The 22,140-nt window shown below is 51.7% G+C and overlaps 1 protein-coding gene and 1 pseudogene across 2 annotated transcripts in view; one reads left to right on the forward strand and one right to left on the reverse strand.

Moving 5' to 3' along the window:
* LOC311531264 (C-type lectin domain family 2 member D-like) overlaps positions 1 to 11,322 on the reverse strand; it is a 188,589-nt pseudogene extending 177,267 nt beyond the window's left edge. The window contains exons 1-2 of the transcript in view: positions 11,230 to 11,322; positions 10,563 to 10,661 (exon numbers count right to left, since the gene is read on the reverse strand). The product of the transcript in view is annotated as a C-type lectin domain family 2 member D-like (transcript). The remainder of the gene's footprint in view (positions 1 to 10,562; positions 10,662 to 11,229) is intronic.
* Positions 1 to 22,140, forward strand: part of LOC311531266 (C-type lectin domain family 2 member D-like) — a gene marked incomplete at both ends in the record, with an annotated part of 432,379 nt that overhangs the window by 141,149 nt on the left and 269,090 nt on the right.

The raw sequence follows: 22,140 nt of genomic DNA on the forward strand, positions 1-22,140 counted from the left end.
TGATCAGGGAATGGAGGGCCTGTCTCACGAGAGAAGGCTGGGAGAGCTGGGCTGGTTTAGTCTAGCAAAACAAAGGCTGAGAGGGGATCTGATGGCTCTCCATAAATACATCGGGGTAAAGACCAGGGAGGGTGGAGAGCTGTTCTAGCTAAAGGACAACGTAGGCCCAAGAACAAAGGCGAATCAACTGGCCAAGAACAAGTTCAGGCTGGGAGATTAGAAAGTTTCTAACCATTTGAGGAGGGAGGTTCTGGAACAGCCTCCCAATAGGGGCAAACTTTATTAGTTGTAAGAGAGCATTGGACACATTTGAGTGTGACTGTATGAGAGGGTTGCTTGTGGGATGGGGGTGGACTGGGCAACCCTGAGGGTCTTGTCTGGTATATGTCTTATGGTCCCAAGTCTCTTGCTTCAGCTGGTCACATGCAGGGGTCAGGAAGAGATTTTCCTCGCCAGTGTATTCTGGGTTGGGCGGAGTGTGTGTAAGGCGGGTAAGGAACAGAAAGGAAGCCCTGCTGGAGCTGCAAATGGGTTTGGCTGGTGTGGGGTTGCAATTGGCATGTTACTAATGAAGGGTGAAGCCTTGAGTTATGGAGCTCACTCGAAGTGAGTGCCAAGGAAACCCGCACACTGCCCCGCTGTGTATCCTGTATCTGCCACAGAAGGAGTGAAGAGAATCAAGAGAGCTGTCTGGGGTGACCTAAGGCCAGAACTGCAGGGGGCTCTGGGGTGGGACTGAGGAGTATTGACAAAACTGGGCTAGCAGGGAGCTGCTGGTCGGGATTGAGGGGCATGAGATCTTTGTCTACAGTGAAATGGTTGTCCAATTCGGTTCCTAGTTTGATGTTTTTGCCTTCATCCCTCCAGCTGCATGAGCAGCACAAACCTCTGTGCACTTGGCCTCTAACCCAGCCGCGGGGCTCTGTGCTTGTAGATTTCAACCATGCTTCGTACTTTGCTGTGAATATCACATTGCAGCTGCCAATGGGAGATGCTGCCAGGGATTTCTATGGAGCAGCAGATAGCCCAAAAGCCAGGGCTCCGACGGAGCCCCAAGACGACCCTGACAGCAGCGACATGGAGGAGATGGAGGTGGAGGAGATGGGAGAATGGGAGAGCGAGGAGATGGATGTGGATTAGAACATCTGGGATTTGAGAAGTGCTGGGTGTGCATATGGCACCATACGATGCACCCACACGAGAGGGGCTTCCTCACCTCTCACTGTTTACAGAGCTAGGCATCTCAGGGGTTCTCTTATATATATTTTATTATTCCTTTCTTCTTTGCACTTACAAACTTTAAGCAGATTTAGGAATGAATGAATGTTCCGTTTCCAGTGGTGTCTTCATGCCAACAGCTCTGGGATTCGGACACGATACGGGAACAGTAGGGTAACGTGCATCAAATCTCTTCAATCCAGACAGCGTGATCAGCATGGGCAGCAGGTGTCATGGGGCTGTGGGCACGGAGGTTGCAGTGCCCCGGGGCTGGGGTCTCACCCTCCGACCTCTGCCGTCCAGTGCTGGGGCTGTGGGCTGTGGTGAGGGTGCTTTGGGCTCCTGCGGGGGAGAGGTAGGTAGAAGGGGAGGGAGGGGGGCAGAAGGGGAATGGCGGGACCTCAGGCACAAGGGGAAGGGCCAGGGGCTAGGCTTCCTAGGTGGCCAACTCACTGGCAGCCCGTGCTGATCGGAGAGTAGACAAATGATCGTCAGGCTTTGTGCTGACCAGGTCTAAGTCAGAGCAGCCTTGGGGCTTCTCTAATGTACATTCCGCTCCACATAGGCCCGGGTAAGCTGAGAATAGCTGTACTACAATGCCTTCTGGCCATGGGAAGCAGGGCAGTTGAGGCCTTTCCACCAGCCAGGGAAGCCTCTATCTGCAGGTATCCTCTGAGGGTATTGACCCTGTGACATTGCACTTCATAAGCTTTATAAAAATGTTTAAGTGTGAATATGATATAACTGGAATATGCTTTATGCAAAAGGTCTCTATAAGTTTTGTAATGAGACCTTACAAATCTACTGAGTGTGTTCATCCTATTTGGATGAATGTGTCATTCTTGTATCTGAAATTAGGAATATGAGATATCACTCTGAGATCCTACTGTAGTTATGCAAAGTGTGGGCCATTAATGGTGGCTTAGAATCTTGATGGCTCCCATTAGCTAGGACAACTGACTGTAGATGGCTCTGTTCACCTGCAAGCCTTCACCGCATACGTGCGGGCCAGTCCTGAAAGAATGGAGGATGGCTCACAGGACATGTGAACATGTCACATGATACTTGAATCCATCTTTAACCTGGTGCTTTTCCATTTAGAAGGAGGAGTGGAAACCCAAAAAGACCGTGAGAGGATTCCCGCCTTGTGCCAAAGGTATCAAAGGGGGTGGAACAGAACAAAGGGGGCTGCCAGTCATAAGAAATCCCTGAGTTACCACCTGAGCTGGAACAAGGCTGTACCAGGGGAAAGGATTGGGCCCAGACTGGAGGGAGTCCAGTCTGGGAAAGAAGCTTTTTGGAACATCTCTCAGCGTGAGATTTATCTGTATTCCGTTTCTTAATGTATTAGGCTTAGACTTGCGTGTTTTGTTTTATTTTTCCTGGTAACTTATTTGTTCTGTCTGTTATTACTTGAAACCATTTAAATCCTACTTTTTATATTTAATGAAATCACTTTTGTTTATTAATTAACCCGGAGTAAGTGATTAATACCTGGGGGAGCAAACAGCTGGGCATCTCTCCCTATCAGTGTTATAGAGGGTGGACAATTTGAGTTTACCCTGTATAAACTTTATACAGAGTAAAACGGATTTATTTGGGGTTTGGATCCCATTGGGAGCTGGGTGCTGGAGACAGGTAACCTGCTGAGCAGTTTTGGGTTCAAGTCTGCAGCATTGGGGGTGTGGCCCAGACCTGGGTCTAGGTTTGCAGCTGGCAAGCATGTCTGGCTCAACAAGGCAGGGTTCTGGAGTCCCAAGCTGGAAGGGAAAATGGGCTCAGAGGCAAATTCAGCATGTCAGGTGACAGGGCATTGCAGCTGTTCTCCTCACCCTGGTTGAATGCCTTGTGCGGGTTGTACCTGGGGGGTGCAGGGGTGGAATGAGCCGGGGACGTCTGCCCATTTGAGCGATTCATAGCAGGCATATGAGGCACTTTTGGGGGAGCCTTGTCCAGGCCTGCCATGGGTCTGCTCTCTCAAACCACCACCCCTGGCAGCGCAAGCCTGACCTTCCAGTCCCCTGCAGGCCTCGCTCTCTGTGTACAGGTTAGCGATAGACACTCCCAAAGCCTCTGAGCATCCCTCTGCAGTGCTCAGCCCGTTCCCCGGAGCACATGCAGAACTGTGACTCTAATCCCACAGGCGCGGTCCACAGCAGCTTGTAAGATTCAATTCAGGCCAACCACTCTATTGAGAACACAGCAATTAGATATACAGAAAACAGGAATGAGTTTATTATCAAAGAACAGAGATGCAAGCGAGAGTGAATAAATACTGGTAACACCCATTGTTTCATGTTCTGTGTGTATATAAATCTCCCCATTGTATTTTCCACTGAATGCATCCGATGAAGTGAGCAGTAGCTCACGAAAGCTTATGCTCAAATAAATTGGTTAGCCTCTAAGGTGCCACAAGTCCTCCTTTTCTTTTTGCAAATACTGGAAAGTAATGGTTACATAGAAAACAAAATACTAACACTTTCTAGAGCTGGGGTTCTCACAAATTTTTGGCAGCCTCAGAATGAGGCTCTGACAATACTGAACTAACTGTAGGAAAAACAAATAAATAAATTACATGTGCATATTTACATAGGGATTTTTTGCAGACTCAATAATAAATACAAGGTACAGTTGTGTCTTATCTTTACTGGACGGGTAGTGATCAATGGCTCCATGTCTAGTTGGCAGCCGGTATCAAGTGGAGAACCCCAAGGGTCAGTCCTGGGGCCGGTTTTGTTCAATATCTTCATAAATGATCTGGAGGATGGTGTGGATTGCACTCTCAGCAAATTTGCGGATGATACTAAACTTGGAGGAGTGGTCGATACGCTGGAGGGGAGGGATAGGATACAGAAGGACCTAGACAAATTGGAGGATTGGGCCAAAAGAAATCTGATGAGGTTCAATAAGGATAAGTGCAGGGTCCTGCACTTAGGACGGAAGAACCCAATGCACAGCTACAGACTAGGGACCGAATGGCTAGGCAGCAGTTCTGCGGAAAAGGACCTAGGGGTGACAGTGGACGAGAAGCTGGATATGAGTCGGCAGTGTGCCCTTGTTGCCAAGAAGGCCAATGGCATTTTGGGATGTATAAGTAGGGGCATAGCGAGCAGATCGAGGGACGTGATCGTTCCCCTCTATTCGACATTGGTGAGGCCTCATCTGGAGTACTGTGTCCAGTTTTGGGCCCCACACTTCAAGAAGGATGTGGATAAATTGGAGAGAGTCCAGCGAAGGGCAACAAAAATGATTAGGGGAGTGGAACACATGAGTTATGAGGAGAGGCTGAGGGAGCTGGGATTGTTTAGCCTGCAGAAGAGAAAAATGAGGGGGGATTTGATAGCTGCTTTCAACTACCTGAAAGAGGGTTCCAAAGAGGATGGCTCTAGACTGTTCTCAATGGTAGCAGATGACAGAACGAGGAGTAATGGTCTCAAGTTGCAGTGGGGGAGGTTTAGATTGGATATTAGGAAAAACTTTTTCACTAAGAGGGTGGTGAAACACTGGAATGCGTTACCTAGGGAGGTGGTAGAATCTCCTTCCTTAGAGGTTTTTAAGGTCAGGCTTGACAAAGCCCTGGCTGGGATGAGTTAACTGGGAATTGGTCCTGCTTCGAGCAGGGGGTTGGACTAGATGACTTTCTGGGGTCCCTTCCAACCCTGATATGCTATGATTCTATGACCTAAACACAGAAGAAACCAGTGCTTTGCACAGTCTTGTCTTTTTTGTTGTTCTTTTGCTTTTTTGGTCAAAGGTGGACGGCTGTACAACAATTCTGAACTAAATTTAAAAATGCTTTACATAATAGAAAGGATAATGACTAATAATGAAAGAATGTATCTGCCAATATGTCCAAAGTTTCTTTCACAGACAAAAAAACCCAATCAACGTAGCCCAGTAATAATAATGATAACAGTAACAACAAAATCTGAGCTGTTGCTGTTGTCTTTTCAGCTTGGTTTTTGCATCATTTAACAGCTTGCGCCTCTGAAGCTCACCGTAGTAATTTGTTTCAACTTCCCTTGCACAAGTGCTGTAGGGACGTTGCACGACATACATTTCAATTTGATGAATTTCTCTCTCACACTGCAACTTGTTCAGAAATGGAATCAGATGGCTTCGGAAACACAGGAAACTGCCTTTCCCCCTGGTGCTGAAGTCTTTCTTTTTCTTTCTATGTTTTGCTTTTCTTAGCAGAAGGTCCCAGAGAAGCCACCTGCTGTCACATTCAAGGTCATTTTCTGGCACTAGATTATCTGAAATACTTTCTGATACCCAGTCACATTTTAACTTTTTCACCTCCCTCCCCACCCCCATGAACAATCGCAACCTACCCAAACACCACGCAGTGAGATGGCCCATAGCCACTTACAGAGCTACAGTAACATGAGATGTAAACACAGTGGTTAGAGGTCTATAAAATCATGAGTGGTGCGGAGAAAGTGACTAAGGAAAATCTATTTACTTGTTCCCATAACACAAGAATTAGGGGCCACCAAATGAAATTAATGGGCACCAGGTTTAAAACAAATAAAAGGAAGTTCTTCCTCACACAGCGCACAGTCAACCTGTGGAACTCCTTGCCTGAGGAGGTTGTGAAGGCTAGGACTATAACAGGGTTTAAAAGAGAACTGGATAAATTCATGGAAGTTAAGTCCATGAATGGCTATTAGCTAGGATGGGTAAGGAATGGTGTCCCTAGCCTCTGTTTGAGATTTGAGACCTCTTGGGAGATTTGGGAGGGTTCAGCACTGGTTTTTGGTCCTACAGCAGCTGATCTGCAGGGTCCCACATCCTAAGGAGCATACCAGACAGGGAGTCTGTACCCCAGGAGAGTGCCACAGAGGCCCGAACTCAGGACAGTGTCTGGTAGCTCTTCAGACCCAGTGAGGCTGGAAGCAGGTGGGATCCAAAGGTTGGGTCCAATACAGCAGAATGGGAACTGTCCATTGGGGAGCCCTGACCCAGCGCCAAAAGAGCCTGATTTTTCAAAGTACTGAAGTAACCCAGACCAGAGAAGTGGGGGGGTCTCCATCCCCCTCTAATGGCTGGCCTGCAAAAGAGCTTTATCAATGGCGGGGGGTTTCAGTTAAAGAAGTGGATTCTTTCGCTCCTATGGCAGAGGCTCATGCTTCTACTGCTGAAGTCCCAGGGTTCAAGCAGCGCTGGTTTTGTGATCATACTTGGAGCCCACTGAAACCCATCGCGGGGTGTTGGGCAGCCATCACTACTGTACCCCGTTCCCGTGGGAGCCCCAGGCGTCCAGCACCTGTGAACCGCAGGCTCCTTTAACATCGGTGCCTTGTTGCGGATTCAGAGGCCTCACCAGCCAAGTCACTCAAACCTGCCGGCTGCAATCCCCAGCGGGACCTGCACCTGCCATGCAGCGCTCGGCATGCTGCCCTCTCTAGCGGCCACTGTTAACCTGAGCTCCCTGCTGCCTCCTTTCCCCAGGGAGGGGTCAGACACCCCAGGGACCTTGCTGAAGAGGGCTGGGGGAGAACAGCGAGTGTCCCAGCTGAAATCCCAGCGCGCTGTGAGGGCATCTCTGGCTATGGCGGGCTCTGTCTCCGGCCCAGCACCGTGCTGCGGGGAGGAGCCGAGAGTTCAGGGACACGCCGGCTCCCATCGGTCTCCGATACACGCAGGACGCGAACGGACCAGGGTCGTGTCTGGTGGTTTCACTAGCACTGAATGGTGGATCTACCTGAGCTCAAACAGCTCAGACACCAGAATCCCCAAGCCCAGGGAATTAGTCCAGAGGGGCGAGAGAGACTCACAGGTGGTTGAATTTGGTGCCGTTGGTCCATTTCCAGGGCTGACCCTGCTCCCTCCGGAGGCCGATCCAGTGGTCCTGGACACCCTTATGGCACAGCAGGAACGCCTTCAAGAAAGCCGAGGGACAGCAGGTATCAGCCCCAGCTCCGGTGCTTCCCCACCCCCCCATCCAGGGCTCTGTGCCGCAGAGAATCCCAGTCTCATATTCATAGAGTATCAGGGTTGGAAGGGACCTCAGGAGATCTTCTAGTCCCACCCCCATCCCCAATTAAATCATCCAACAGATTTTTTGCCCCATATCCCTAAATGGCCCCCTCAAGAACTGAACTCACAACCCTGGGTTTAGCAGGCCATTGCTCAAACCACTGAGCTATCCCTCCCCCCATATTGAAGAGTGCTCAGTTTATTTTTTTGGGGGGGAGGCGGTGTTCCCCTGCCTTTTGCAAAGTACAAGATCACCCAGGCAGTATTAACCCTCCCCCTGCACAGAGCAGCCCCACCCCTGTGCTCCCAGTCACCCGCACCCCAAGTCCCCCTGGGCTGGGGGCAGGTGCTGGGTCTGAGCTCTCTGCAGAGACCTCTCTTCTCACAGATCAGCCCCCGCTCACCGCAGCAAGGCAGGAGGAGGGAGCGAGTCAAGCTGAAGTGGGAGCGGTCAATGTGAGAGGATCCCCTCTTCCCCTCCTCCTCAGCTGGCTGCTCCTTTCCCATCCCCACAACAGGAGCACTGGCTGGGTTCTCAGTCCCACTCCAGCAGCCAGCAGGCCAGGAGATGCCTGAGCCAGCCCTGCCCTAGACAGAAGCTGTCTCCCTATTTGGGGAGGGGGGCAGCGGAGAATGGGCAATCCCTGTGATCACAAACAGACAGTAGGGCCCTGGGCCCAGCCAGGGCTGGCGTTCAGCAGCTGGAAGTTCATTCACTCTGGCCTCCCAGCACGGGAGGGCTCACAACTGCTCCTCACCCCACGGGGCAGAGCCCAAGTCCTACTGCAGCAGCCACCACTGTGCCAAGATCAGTGTATGGCAATTCGAGAGTCTCTCACCATTTCCTGCTCACTGTCGATCCCAGCTAGGGAGGCACCCGGTGCACAGCAGCGGCTCCGGCTGTCGGTCCAGCTCCCTTCCGTTTCTGAGAAATAGTAGCATTTCCCTCGGTATCCCATCCAGCCATCTGGGCACGAGGGGCCAGCAGGGGGGCACAGATCAGCTGATGAAAGCTGAGATGTCAGCACTGAGAATGAGACAGTCACATGGAGAGTAAGAGTTACACCTAGAATTGGGCATTTGACTGGTACAAAAATTGGTCAACTGATCAGTGAAAACTGTCAAAGAGTGGTCAGATATTTTAAAATACCAATTTATCAGAATTGGTTACCTCCCGCCAGGAAGAAAAAAGAGCAAGATGTCATTCTCTCCAGTAGGTTTAGCTTTCGATAGATACGGATCTACCTAATTTTTTTTAAAAAATGTACTTCACTGAGTTATTTTAGCTCAGAAAAAAAAGGCAAAACAATGAAACCAGGTTCCGGAAAACACAAGTGAGTCTCCAAGATGCAATCCGAAAGGCAGGCTGCCTCCTACCCCCAGGGCTCTTGCTGGAGTATTTGACTGTGGCCAAACAGGCAGTCAGTTGACCGGCTTGCCAAGCCCATTGGGACCCCCAGCTGGGGCTGGACCAAGGCAATCAGACGCAGGGGGACGGAGACGTTTGTCACTGTAAGTTTGCCTGGCAAGAAGGATTCCAGGGACACTCCCAGCCTGCGAGGGACTGACACAGCTCAGAGCATTTCACCCCAGGCACAAGATCAACAGCTGGACGTTCAACCTCGCAACAAACAGCAGGTGAACAACTGAGAAGAACTTGGGAACTTTCACGCAGGGACATGAAAGCCACAAGGGGGCGCCAAAAACCACAGCAACGGGAAGTGACCTGTTGCACTGTGGGCCAGGAATGATGGAACTTAATTCGCCTCCTACCTGCAGACTTTTCTCTCCCCAAACACAGCAGCAAGAAAGGCACTTTCTGGAAGCCCTCACGGCAGTGTCTCCCTTTCAGAGCCATGAAAGAGCAACAGTGGGGTCACCCATAATTGACACCAAAGAGGATTTGAAAGACCTGTCTAGTTGAGAGGAGTCGGACTCAAACCCCTCCAGATGTTTTCGAGAACGTCACTTTTGTTTGCACCACAGTAACTCGGTAGCTGGTTTTCAAGCCTTCTCATGTGGCTGGCGCTCAGCGAGCAACAGACACTCTAAGTCTGGAAGAGTTAGGAAACGTGGCAGCAGTGATCAGAAAACGAGCATGTGTTCACCTCACGCACAAGGCATGTCTGACCCTGTAGATTTAACTGTCCAGTGCACGGTAGCCCACACCCCTGCCCTACTGAACTGAGCAGAGAAGTCAGTGACTAACAGTTGATGGCACAGGCTGTCTCCACCATCCATCTCCAGCTCAGATGCCACATGTTCTGCAGAGCTCCCTGCACCTGCAGGTGTGTAACCAACCCTAAGCTCACAGATTCCCACCTTACACACTGACAGCCAATGCTGCCCATTGCAACAGCCTGCCATTACAGCAGGGAGCTGGGATTCAGGGCCCATCTGTATCCGAGCAATCTGCACCAGTATAATCACAGTGACACAGTGACATCAGGGCAAACACCTCCTGGAGATGCGCTGGAGCAGTGCGGCCCGCTCTGGTAACTTCCTGCAGCGAACTGCACCAAGGCAAGCTCCTTTGTGCACCAGTGCAGTGCGTCTCCTTTAGCGGTTTGCACCAATTCAACTGCACGGATGTCATGACATCGGCACAGAGGATTCCTAATGCAGACAGACCTGGATTCAATCCCCTCTGCCAGCTGCTAAACCCTCCTGGGGCCCAGTGATCAGATCCCAGGGCAGGAGAGAAATCCCATCCCCGACAGCCTCCAGCACGCCCTGCCCCAGATGACGGGGGGGATACAGCAGGGTTCATGTTCACCGCAAACAGACGCCCTCTGCACGAGCACACGCTGTCTGGGCAGCCCGGGGGTGTGAATGGTGCTAAGGGACCCTTCATGGCCAAGCTCAGCGATTGGGGGGTTTCCACACTGCGCTGGTGGAGGGGTCTCGACTGACTTCTACGGCTCATTTCAATAACACTGCAGCACCTGCCGCCCGGCCACAGGCGTAACCTGAAGATCCAGGAAGGCCAGGCTGGTAACCTCAGAGCAACACAGGGAAGGCAAAGGGCTCAGGGATGCGCTGCACCCTGTCCCACTGGACACCCTGGACAGGGACTGTTTCATGGTGCATGGCAAAGGCGACTTGGGTCCAAAGTGCTCAGAGATGGGCTGGGGGGGCTAATATCATTCAGATCGTCCCGACACAGAGAGTGCCCAGGTGCAGGGGTCTGGGAGGGAGCAGGAGGAGGGTCGGTGAGGAAGATCCCCCAGGAATCCTCTGTCCCAGGGGCAGAAGCCAGACAGGCCGGGAGGAGGGAGTGAGTGTGGTAGGTCATGGGGGAATGGGATGCACGGAGCTCGTAGATGGAGGGGAAGGGAGCGGGGCGGAAGCCGGGAACTCACCTGCCAGAGCAATGATGGCAGCGATCAAAGGAGACGATACAACTATCAGTACAACCACAACTCTACGGGTTGGACTTTTCTGGCAGTTACAAGGAGGGTCTAAAACAGACAGACCCGTCAGGCAGGGCTGGGAGGACACGTCTCACTGACAGCACCGGGGCTGGAGCTGCCCTGCAACATGCATCGTTCTGTCGATTGCTCCTTCCGTCAGACACTCTGGGAGGGGAGCCCAGAGGGTCAGGCAGACCCCCCCACCAAGGGCAGATGGAGGGTCCATGGCTCCCTAGAGCTACCCTGGGGCTGTTACCAAGATCTGGCTCTGGCTGGGTAGCAGGGCCTCAGAGCAGCAGCCAGGCCATGGTAAGACGCAGCTGTGGGGAATTACAGACCCTCCCCCTGCTCTGGGCAGGGAGCCTGGGGGGAGGGATATGGACCTGGGGCTGCTCTCAGCCCCCCACCGCTGGCAAGTGGAGGGTCATCCACGGCTCCCTGCAACTGCCTGGACTCCAGCTCCCAACCAGAGGTGGGGTGTGGGGACCTCAGGGGGAAGAGGAGGAGGAGGGGAGGGGCCAGTGACAAAAAGTGGGAGGGCCACGCCCCCTTCCAGCACTCCAGGCAGTCTCAGTGTCTCTCTCCAGCCTGCCCCCAGGCAGAGATGCCCCATTACCTGGGTTCCCTCCAGTCTCCAGGTGTCCATTGCCATTAACACACAACTCCTACAGCGGCTCTTCGCTCTCAGCAACCCAGCTGCTGGCCCCATTGTCCCTCTCAGCGACACTCAGGCCACAGACGCTGCTGCAGGTGCTGGGCTGGGGTCAGCTCCTCTCGGTCTGAGTGGGTCCGATTTGGCAGCAGCAAAGCCGAGGCAGAGGTCCTGGCCCTTGCTCCCCGTCCCTGCTCCAGACTCTCCAGCTGATCTGAACCCGAGACAGACCAAGCAGGACAGGTCAGGGGTGGGGGAGGCCATTTGTGGTTTCTTGTTCCCTGCCCAGCAGCCCAACCCCCTGCCAGAGGTGGTGCCATGATGATTAAAACCCCTTAACTCCTATCGGCCCCTCCGCCCCCAGGGCCTCAGAGACCTGATGTCCTATGGGCCCCTCCCACCCGTGACAGGCACCCAGCTGGGGGGTGGGGGAGAAGACCCTCCTCACACACACAATCCTCCTAGAAGTAAGTGTGAGTCGGATATCAGAAGGGGAGGGGCTGGGGCTCGAAACAGCCTTGTCCCTGGCCCAGCCCCCTCCTTGAAGGGCGGGACTTGAACCAGTGTCCAGCGCTCCTCTGCCCAGTCCCTCCTTTCCCTTCTGGGGCGGGGCTCTTCCGAACCCCCCCCCCCGCTCTTCGGCTCGGGGCCTGCCCCCCGAATCACCCCCCTTTAGCCCAGAGTCCCAGCCCTTCGGCCAAGGACCGGCCCCTGCCACTGTGCTGCCCTCCCCACACGGTCCCCAGGCACCACCCAAGCCCCACCCCCCCTTCGGAGCCCTGCCCCCGATGCGGTCCCCAGCCCCGAGCCCGAGCCCCGCCACCCATTCGGGCTCCGGTCCCTCCCCCTCCCCATTTGGTCCCCAGCCCCTAGCCAACCCCCTCCCCGGTCCCTCCCTCTCCCATTTTGGTCCCTGACCCCGAGCCCTGCCACCCATTCAGGCCAGGGCCCGGGCCCCTCCCCCTCCCCATTCGGGCCCGCGGTCCCCCCTCGCCCCAGTCCGGTGGTGGCTGGAACCGGCCCGCAATCCGAGCAGCCAGCAGCACCCACCCACCTGCGGCCCAGGCAGGGACCCCTGGGACCCGGAGTCTCACGCGCGTTAAGAGCGCCCGGCGCCGCAGCCCGGGGACGAGCTGAGATCCCAGCCGCCAGGCGGGCTCGCAGCGGATCCCGCCCGGTGAGTTCGCAGCCGCAGAGCGACCGGCTTCCCTGTGACCCCCGCGCCAGCTTCGTTCCCACGTGGGTCTGAACAGCGGAAACGTCCCTGCCCGGGGGTCACCGTAACAGCGGCCGATCCCCGCCCTAGCCCCGCCTCCATTTAACCCCTCGACTCCCGGCCGCTCTGCTCCCCACAAACCTTCCCCCTCTCTCCTGGGCTGGCCGGGTGCCCGAGCAGCGTCCCGCCCGGCCCCGGGGAAAGCTCCGATCGGGAATCAGTCCTCGCCCTCCCTGGCCTGCCCGCCCTGCCCGCCCTCCTCCTGAAACCTTGTCCTCCCTCTGCCCTCCCCTGCTCCCCCCACCCCCGACCCCTCTGATCGCTGCTTCCCCCTCCTGCCAGCTCCCCGGGACCCTTACATAGGCTCTGTCCTTGGTCCCCTGGGGCTGACCAAATAGTATATAAACACATGGGGCGGGGAGGGTCCTTACTGGTTTGTTTCGGTGTAACAGTGTGTGACAAGGAGGGCGAGGTCTTGAGAAAAATAAACAAACAAACCAGTAAATGTGACATGGTTTATGGCCAGCCTCCCTCTTCTGTTCTCTTCTCCCTCTGCCCCTCGTCTCTGGGTTGTCTCCTCTGTAAACACAAATTCAACTCCCCTCTCCATGCTGACAACTCACCCATTTGCCTCTCTGCACCAGCCCCATCTCCTGCTGGCCAAATGAACACCTCAGCCTGTCTCTGGGACATCTCCTTGTGCCTACCTAGCTGTCAGCTCAAGCCCAACATGGCTAGAGCAGAGCTCTCTGTCTCTCCCCTCCTGTCCAAGCCCTCTCTATTACCTCCTTTCTCCATTGCTGTGGACAAGGCCAGCATCCTGCCTGTCACTCAGGCCCATAACCTGTCATATTCCACTCACACCTCTCTCTAGGTCAGGGGTGGGCAAACTTTTGGGCCCTAGGGCCACATCGGGGTTGCAAAACAGCATGGAAGGCCGGGTAGGGAAGTCTGTGACTCCCCAAGTAGCCTGGCCCCCACCCCCTATCCACCTCCTCCAACTTCCCGCCCCCTGACTGACCCCCATCCCTAACCACCCCCTCTGGGACCCCATCCCCTAACCAACCTCTGTCCCTGAGTGCCCCAACCCCTGTCCACACCCCTGCTCCCTGACAGCCGCCCCCCCCAGGATTCCCACACCTATCCAACCCCCCCTGTTCCCCATCCCCTGACCGCCCCCCCAGAACCTCCACCCCATCCAACTGCCCCCTGTCCCCTGACTGCTCCTTATCCAACCCCCTCACCCACTTACCACGCTGCTCAGAGCAGCAGGAGCTCGCAGCCACGCTGCCCGGTAGGAGCAGCAGGCCAGAGCACCAGCCGCACAGTGAGGTGAGGCCGCAGGGGCGAGGGGACAGCGGGGAGGCACCTGGGGCTAGCCTCCCCTGCTGGGAGCTCAGGGGCCGGGCAGGACAGTCCCGCAGGCTGGATGTGGCCCGTGGGCCGTATTTTGCCCACCTCTGCTCTAAGTCCTCACATCCAGGGCTGTGCTTAAGTCTTGTGGTGTTTTCCTGCATAACATCTCTAAGATACAGCCTTTCCTCTCCATCCACACAGCTAAAATTCCCATTGAGGCTCTGATCACATCACATCTCAGTTACCACCACATGCTTCTCTTTTCCCTCTTCCCCAGCTCATATCCATTCAGAATATTGCTGCAAGCTGCAAAGATCATTCTCCTAGCCCACTGCTTTCACCATGTCACCCCTCTTTGCATCCCTCCACTGGCTCCCCCTTCTCTATTGCATCAAACAGAAGCAGCTTGTCTTCTCTTTCAAGGCCCTTCACATACTGTCTTCTCCTAACCGGACATCTCTCATTCACTGTACCAATGTCTTCTCCTAACTGTACCATCTCTCATTCACTGTACTGTTGACTCCCACCTCCAATCGGTCCATGCTGCCAGCAACACCCACTTGTTAAATTTTCAGACAACCACCTTCATGCTTTCTGCCACATGCCCTTCATGCTCGGAAGGAGAGCCCCTTAAACATTTTCAAACCTATCTCATTATCCATCTCCAATTCCCAAATCAAAGGGACCACTGCCTATCATACCGACCGATACACTCTCATTATTTCCTTGTACTCCCCTGTCTGTCTGTCTCCATCTGTCTCTTGTCTTATACTTAGATTGTCAACTCTTTGGGGCAGGGACTGTCTTTTGTACTATTTTGTACAGCACCTAGCACAATCGGGTCCTGACCCATGACTGGGGCTCCTATGTGCTACAGTAATACAAATAACACAGGCTAGAGAATGTCACTATTATGGCTTCAGTGCCCTCCCCCCCGCACCACCACCACCAAAAAGCAGCAAAACAAACAAAAAAAATCAACCTCCCAGCTCAAAACGTATGTGTTTACACTCAGCTGGCGAACTCAATGTAAAGTACTAGTAGAGGTGAGGGAGAGGTGTCTTTTACCTTGATGTAGCTAGTCCAGGAATGCTATACGCTCAGCCTGGTATTTACCTGGACAAGTGACACAGAGGTTAAAGCCACCTGTGCCTTGTCTGAAGCACTTATCCTGAAGCACTTACATGAGAGGCAAGTGATCAGGAACAGCCAACATGGATTCACCAAGGGAAGGTCATGCCTGACTAATCTAATCGCCTTCTATGATGAGATTACTGGTTCTGTGGATGAAGGGAAAGCAGTGGATGTATTGTTGCTTGACTTTAGCAAAGCTTTTGACATGGTCTCCCACAGTATTCTTGTCAGCAAGTTAAAGAAGTATGGGCTGGATGAATGCACTCTAAGGTGGGTAGAAAGTTGGTTAGATTGTCGGGCTCAACGGGTAGTGATCAATGGCTCCATATCTAGTTGGCAGCAGGTGTCAAATGGAGTGCCCCGGGGGTCGGTCCGGGGGCCGGTTTTGTTCAATATCTTCATAAATGATCTGGAGGATGATGTGGCTTGCACCCTCAGCAAATTTGCGGATGATTCTAAACTGGGAGGAGTGGCAGATACGCTGGAGGGCAGGGATAGGATACAGAGGGACCTAGACAAATTGGAGGATTGGTCCAAAAGAAATCTGATGAGGTTCAATAAGGATAAGTGCAGGGTCCTGCACTTAGGACGGAAGAACCCAATGCACAGCTACAGACTAGGGACCGAATGGCTAGGCAGCAGTTCTGCGGAAAAGGACCTAGGGGTGACAGTGGACGAGAAGCTGGATATGAGTCAGCAGTGTGCCCTTGTTGCCAAGAAGGCCAATGGCATTTTGGGATGTATAAGTAGGGGCATAGCGAGCAGATCGAGGGACGTGTTCGTTCCCCTCTATTCGACATTGGTGAGGCCTCATCTGGACTACTGTGTCCAGTTTTGGGCCCCACACTACAAGAAGGATGTGGATAAATTGGAGAGAGTCCAGCGAAGGGCAACAAAAATGATTAGGGGTCTGGAACACATGACTTATGAGGAGAGGCTGAGGGAACTGGGATTGTTTAGTCTGCAGAAGAGAAGAATGAGGGGGGATTTGATATTACCTGCTTTCAACTACCTGAGAGGTGGTTCCAGAGAGGATGGTTCTAGACTATTCTCAGTGGTAGAAGAGGACAGGACAAGGAGTAATGGTCTCAAGTTGCAGTGGGGGAGGTTTAGGTTGGATATTAGGAAAAACTTTTTCACTAGGAGAGTGGTGAAACACTGGAATGTGTTACCTAGGGAGGTGGTAAAATCACCTTCCTTAGAAGTTTTTAAGGTCAGGCTTGACAAAGCCCTGGCTGGGATGATTTAATGGGGGATTGGTCCTGCTTTGAGCAGGGGGTTGGACTAGATGACCACTTGAGGTCCCTTCCAATCCTGATATTCTATGTTTCTATTCTATGTCTCCACTCAGATTTTACATCAAGTTAGCTATCTCCATGTAAACACACTTTTGCAGTGAAGACAATGCCTGGGAGACTCCTACCTCAAGCCCCTAACTTCTGGTTGAGCTAGAAATTATTTGCAACATTTAAGAGCCCGCTGTTTGAAAGAGGTTAAATACACACAACATTTCTCCATTTTATCTTTGTGCAAACGACAGCACTCCGTGTAGTCAGGTTTCAGAGTAGCAGCCGTGTTCGTCTGTATTCGAAAAAAGAAAAGGAGGACTTGTGGCACCTTAGAGACTAACCAATTTATTTGAGCATAAGCTTTCGTGAGCTACAGCTCTCTTCATCAGATGCATAAAGTGGAAAATACAGTGAGGATGTTTTTATACACACAGACCATGAAAAGATGGGTGTTTATCACTTCAAAAGATTTTCTCTCCCCCCACCCCACTCTCCTGCTGGTAATAGCTTACCTAAAGTGATCACTCTCCTTACAATGTGTATGATAATCAAGGTGGGCCATTTCCAGCACAAATCCAGGGTTTAACAAGAATGTCTGAGGAACAGTGGGGGGGAGGGGGAAGGAATAAACAAGGGGAAATAGGTTACCTTGCATAATGACTCAACCACTCCCAGGCCTAAGTTAATTGTATCCAATTTGCAAATGAATTCCAATTCAGCAGTCTCTGGTTGGAGTCTGTTTCTGAAGTTTTTCTGTTGTAATATCGCAACTTTCATGTCTGTAATTGCGTGACCAGAGAGTGAAGAAGAGTGAAGCCTGTTGATGGTTCTTTAGCCACTTGGATGTGCAGCAGTGCAGCTGCTCACAATGCACATAGAGGCAGGGGTAGGAAAATGGCAGTCCAGCATCAGAGTTACTCATGCCAAGCCACTGGCCAAGTGGCCTGGACATGAGGAGGGAGCAGGGACTTGTCACATGCACATCTGATACTCCTGGAAGTTGGTTTGCAGAATCAGACCCCCAGAGAAGCATTCACCAAATCTTTGGAAGCTGTGCACTGCTTCAGGACAATACAATCAGTCATGTCTCTCTCCCCGCACACCCTCCACATGTGTATTCGTCAAGACCTAATCATCTTTATTTATACCTCCTCTGTACCCCTCTAACGAGTGCTTCATGACTTATGAGGAGAGGCTGAGGGAGCTAGGATTGTTTAGCCTGCAGAAGAGAAGAATGAGGGGGGATTTGATAGCTGCTTTCAACTACCTGAAAGGGGGTTCCAAAGAGGATGGCTCTAGACTGTTCTCAATGGTGGCAGATGACAGAACGAGGAGTAATGGTCTCAAGTTGCAGTGGGGGAGGTTTAGATTGGATATTAGGAAAAACTTTTTCACTAAGAGGGTGGTGAAACACTGGAATGAGTTACCTAGGGAGGTGGTAGAATCTCCTTCCTTAGAGGTTTTTAAGGTCAGGCTTGACAAAGCCCTGGCTGGGATGATTTAACTGGGAATTGGTCCTGCTTTGAGCAGGGGGTTGGACTAGATGACCTTCTGGGGTCCCTTCCAACCCTGATATTCTATGATTCTATGATTCATACACATCCCCGGGGAAGGGGAGGGCAAATGAGTGCACCCCACGCTCAGAGAGACACTGACCTGGGAGCGATTTCTAGACACGGTTGAAAATCTTTTCCAAAGGAAGGATTGTCTGTAGAAAAGTGACTATTTTTGGAATGCAAGGGTTTTTCGTGAAAGATTGTCAAGACTAGGAATTTCCTGTTTTCACAATATTGTTCTGACACTTTTAAAATCAATCTTTTGTTCACTATATACTCTCTTCCATGCCTCTACCCCCTTTGACCCAAAACCTGAGTTTGTTTTGGGTTAAAGTGGGTGGAGGCATGGCAGAGTAGCAGCCGTGTTAGTTTGCATCTGCAAGACTAACACTGTTTCAGAGTAGCAGGCATGTTAGTCTGTATCCACAAAAAGAAAAGGAGGACTTGTGGCACCTTAGAGACTAACAAAGACATTTGAGCGTAAGCTTCCATGAGCTACAGCTCACTTCATCGGATGCATGCAATGGAAAATACAGTGTGGAGATTTTATATACATAAAGAATGTGAAAAAATTGGTGTTACCATACGGACTGTAAAAAGAGTGATCAGGAAAGGTGAGCTATTACCAGCAGGAGAGCAGGGGTGGGCAGGGGAGGGGGCGGAGGGTGAAGAAAACCTTTTGTAGTGATAATCAAGGTGGGCCATTTCCAGCAGTTGACAAGAACAGTAGGGGGGGAAATAAACAAGGGGAACTAGTTTTACTTTGTGTAATGACACATCCACTCCCAGTCTTTATTCAAGCCTAAATTAATTGTATCCAGTTTGCAAATTAATTCCAATTCAGCAGTCTCTCCTTGGAGTCTGTTTTTGAAGTTTTTTGTTGTTGAAGAATTGCCCCTTTTAGGTCTGAGTTTGAGTGACCAGAGAGATTGAAGTGTTCTCCGACTGGTTTTTGAATGTTATAATACTTGACGTCTGATTTGTGTCCATTTATTCTTTTATGTAGAGACTGTCCAGTTTGGCCAATGTACATGGCAGAGGGGCCTTGCTGGCACATGATGGCATATATCACATTGGTAGATGTGCAGGTGAACGAGCCTCTGATAGTGTGGCTGATGTGATTAGGCCCTATGATGGTGTCCCCTGAATGGATATGTGGACACAGTTGGCAACGGGCTTTGTTGCAAGGATAGGATCCTGGGTTAGTGGTTCTGTTGTGTGGTGTGTGGTTGCTGGTGAGTATTTGCTTCAGGTTGGGGGGCTGTCTGTACACAAGGACTGGCCTGTCTCCAAAGACTTGTGAGAGTGATGGGGCGTCCTTCAGGATAGGTTGTAGATCCTTGATGATGCATTGGAGAGGTTTTAGTTGGGGGCTGAAGGTGATGGCTAGTGGCATTCTGTTATTTTCTTTGTTGGGCCTGTCCTGTAGTAGTTAACTTCTGGGTACTCTTCTGGCTCTGTCAATCTGTTTCTTCACTTCAACAGGTGTGTATTGTAGTTGTAAGAATGCTTGATAGAGATCTTGTAGATATTTGTCTCTGCCTGAGGGGTTGGAGCAAATGCGGTTGTATGGTAGAGTTTGGCTGTAGACAATGAATCGTGTGGTGTGTCCTGGTTGGAAGCTGGAGGCATGTAGGTAAGTATAGCGGTCAATAGGTTTCCAGTATAGGGTGGTGTTTATGTGACCATCGCTTATTAGCACCGTAGTGTCCAGGAAGTGGATCTCTTGTGTGGACTGGCCTAGGCTGAGGATGATGGTGGGACGCAAATTGTTGAAATCATGGTGGAATTCCTCAAGGGCTTCTTTTCCATGGGTCCAGATGATGAGGGTGTCATCAATGTAGCCCAAGTAGAGTAGGGGCATTAGGGGACGAGAGCTGAGGAAGCGTTATTCTAAGTCAGCCATAAAAATGCGGGCATACTGTGGGGCCATGCGGGTACCCATAGCAATCCGGCCGACTTGAAGGTACACATTGTCTCCAAATGTGAAAGAGTTATGGGTGAGGACAAAGTCACAAAGTTCAGCCACCAGGTTTGCCGGGACATTATCGGGGATACTGTTCTTGACGGCTTGTAGTCCATCTTTGTGTGGAATGTTGGTGTAGAGGGCTTCTACATCCATAGTGGCCAGGATGGTGTTTTCAGGAAGATCACCGATGGATTGTAGTTTCCTCAGGAAGTCAGTGGTGTCTGGAAGATAGCTGGGAGTGCTGGTAGCATAGGGCCTGAGGAGAGAGTCTACATAGCCAGACAATCCTGCTGTCAGGGTGCCAATGCCTGAGATGATGGGGTGTCCAGGATTTCCAGGTTTATGGATCTTGGGTAGCAGATAGAATATCCCAGGTCGGGGTTCTAGGGGTGTGTCTGTGCGGATTTGTTCTTGTGCTTTTTCAGGGAGTTTCTTGAGCAGATGGTGTAGTTTCTTTTGGTAACCCGCAGTGGGATCAGAGGGTAATGGCTTGTAGACAGTGGTGTTGGAGACCTGCCTAGCAGCCTCTTGTTTATATTCTGACCTATTCATGATGACGACAGCACCTCCTTTGTCAGCCTTTTTGATTATGATGTCTGAGCTGTTTCTGAGGCTGTGGATGGCGCTGTGTTCTGCACGGCTGAGGTTATGGGGCAAGTGATGTTGCTTTTCCACAATTTCGGCCTGTGCACGTCGGCGGAAGCACTCTCTGTAGAAGTCCAGTCTGTTGTTTCAACCTTCAGGAGGAGTCCACCCAGAATCCTTCTTTTTTTCGTCTTGGTAGGAAGCTCTCTGTGGGTTAGTATGTTGTTCAGAGGTGTGAGAAATATTCCTTGAGTCGGAGACGTCGAAAATAGGATTCTAGGTCACCACAGAACGGTATCATATTCGTGGGGGTGGAGGGGCAGAAGGGGAGGCCCCGAGATAGGACAGATTCTTCTGCTGGGCTAAGAGTATAGTTGGATACATTAACAATATTGCTGGGTGGGTTAAGGGAACCACTGCTGTGGCCCCTTGTGGTATGTAGTAGTTTAGATAGTTTAGTGTCCTTTTTCTTTTGTAGAGAAACAAAGTGTGTGTTGTAAATGGCTTGCCTAGTTTTTGTAAAGCTCTCCAACACCACTTTCTACAAACCATTACCCTCTGATCCCACTGAGGGTTACCAAAAGTTAGTGCCTGTCTCACCTCCCGCAACCTGCAAGGTCTCGTGCCAGCAAAGGGAAGGTGCATTCTGCAGATCTGGAGCTGCACTCGCATGTCCTGAGGGCTGTCCTGCACCATGGTCACCACGGGCAGGTAGGTCATCAACCTACATTTCTGTCCCAGCTGCAGGATGGCCTGTGGTGCCTGCTTCCTCAGGCACCTGGAGATGCTGAAATAGGGGTGGGGTTGGCAGAGCAGGAGAACACCCCATGAGGTTAAGAAATGGCAGTGAGAGCCTTTTCCCTCCCTGGGAGATTACGGTGTCCCCCTGTGGGGACTCCCTTCCTGGCAGGTGCTGTGCTTTCGTTCCTGGGCACTGCCAGGAGGCCCAGCTCCCAACCCTAGCAGCTTGGCTCTTCCATCCCCTGCTGTGTACCAAAACTGACTTGAAAGGACTATCCAAGCCTCTCCCAGGCCTGCTCCCATTGCGGGTCTCTCTCCTGGCTGAGCACAGGCTGTTCTTATATCGCCCAACAGGCCTGGATCCTAGTTACATGCTGCTCCTTCCCATGTGACCCCTGCACTTATTCCCTTCACCTGGGGATAGGTTCAGTTGAGCTACTACCCCTTTCATGGCCATCTCCCCCTGGGACAGCCTGAAACTGGAAACCTGTGCTCAAACAGGAACTGTTTGCTAGGAAAGGTGCTGAAGACACACTGGAAAAGGAAATCCTTTGGACTGGATTGAAATTATTCCAAAGGAAAGTGGATGAGAGAAAACGTCCAGCGTTATCCTCCTAGCGAAAGAAAAAAATGAAGGTTTTTAAGCATTAGAGCCAGCTGGTCAGAAACAATCTTTCTTCTCCAGTGACGTGAAGTTAAAGGACACGGAGAGGAAGAAAACCTCCACTCGGGTTGTTACTGGAGCTGAAGTAGAGAGGCCAGGACAAACACGGCTAGGGCCCAGGACTGACTATCAGCAGATTGGCCATTTTCTATTCCTGACTTTTTGACCATGAGCAAATCTCCTTGCTTCTGTGTGCCTCAGTTTCCACAACTATAAAATAAAGCTACTCAAGGTTATGTTTATTTGTCTTCTGTTTTTCAAGGCGGGACACTTCGATACATTTGGGGCCTGTCTATGCTACCGGTCTAGAGTGTCTTTGTAAGCTGATGACCCCCACATGTTGTTCAGAAGCTATGGATGACACA

The sequence above is a fragment of the Lepidochelys olivacea genome (assembly GCF_965140295.1).
Source record: "Lepidochelys olivacea isolate rLepOli2 genome assembly, chromosome: 14".
Classification (NCBI taxonomy): domain Eukaryota; kingdom Metazoa; phylum Chordata; order Testudines; family Cheloniidae; genus Lepidochelys; species Lepidochelys olivacea.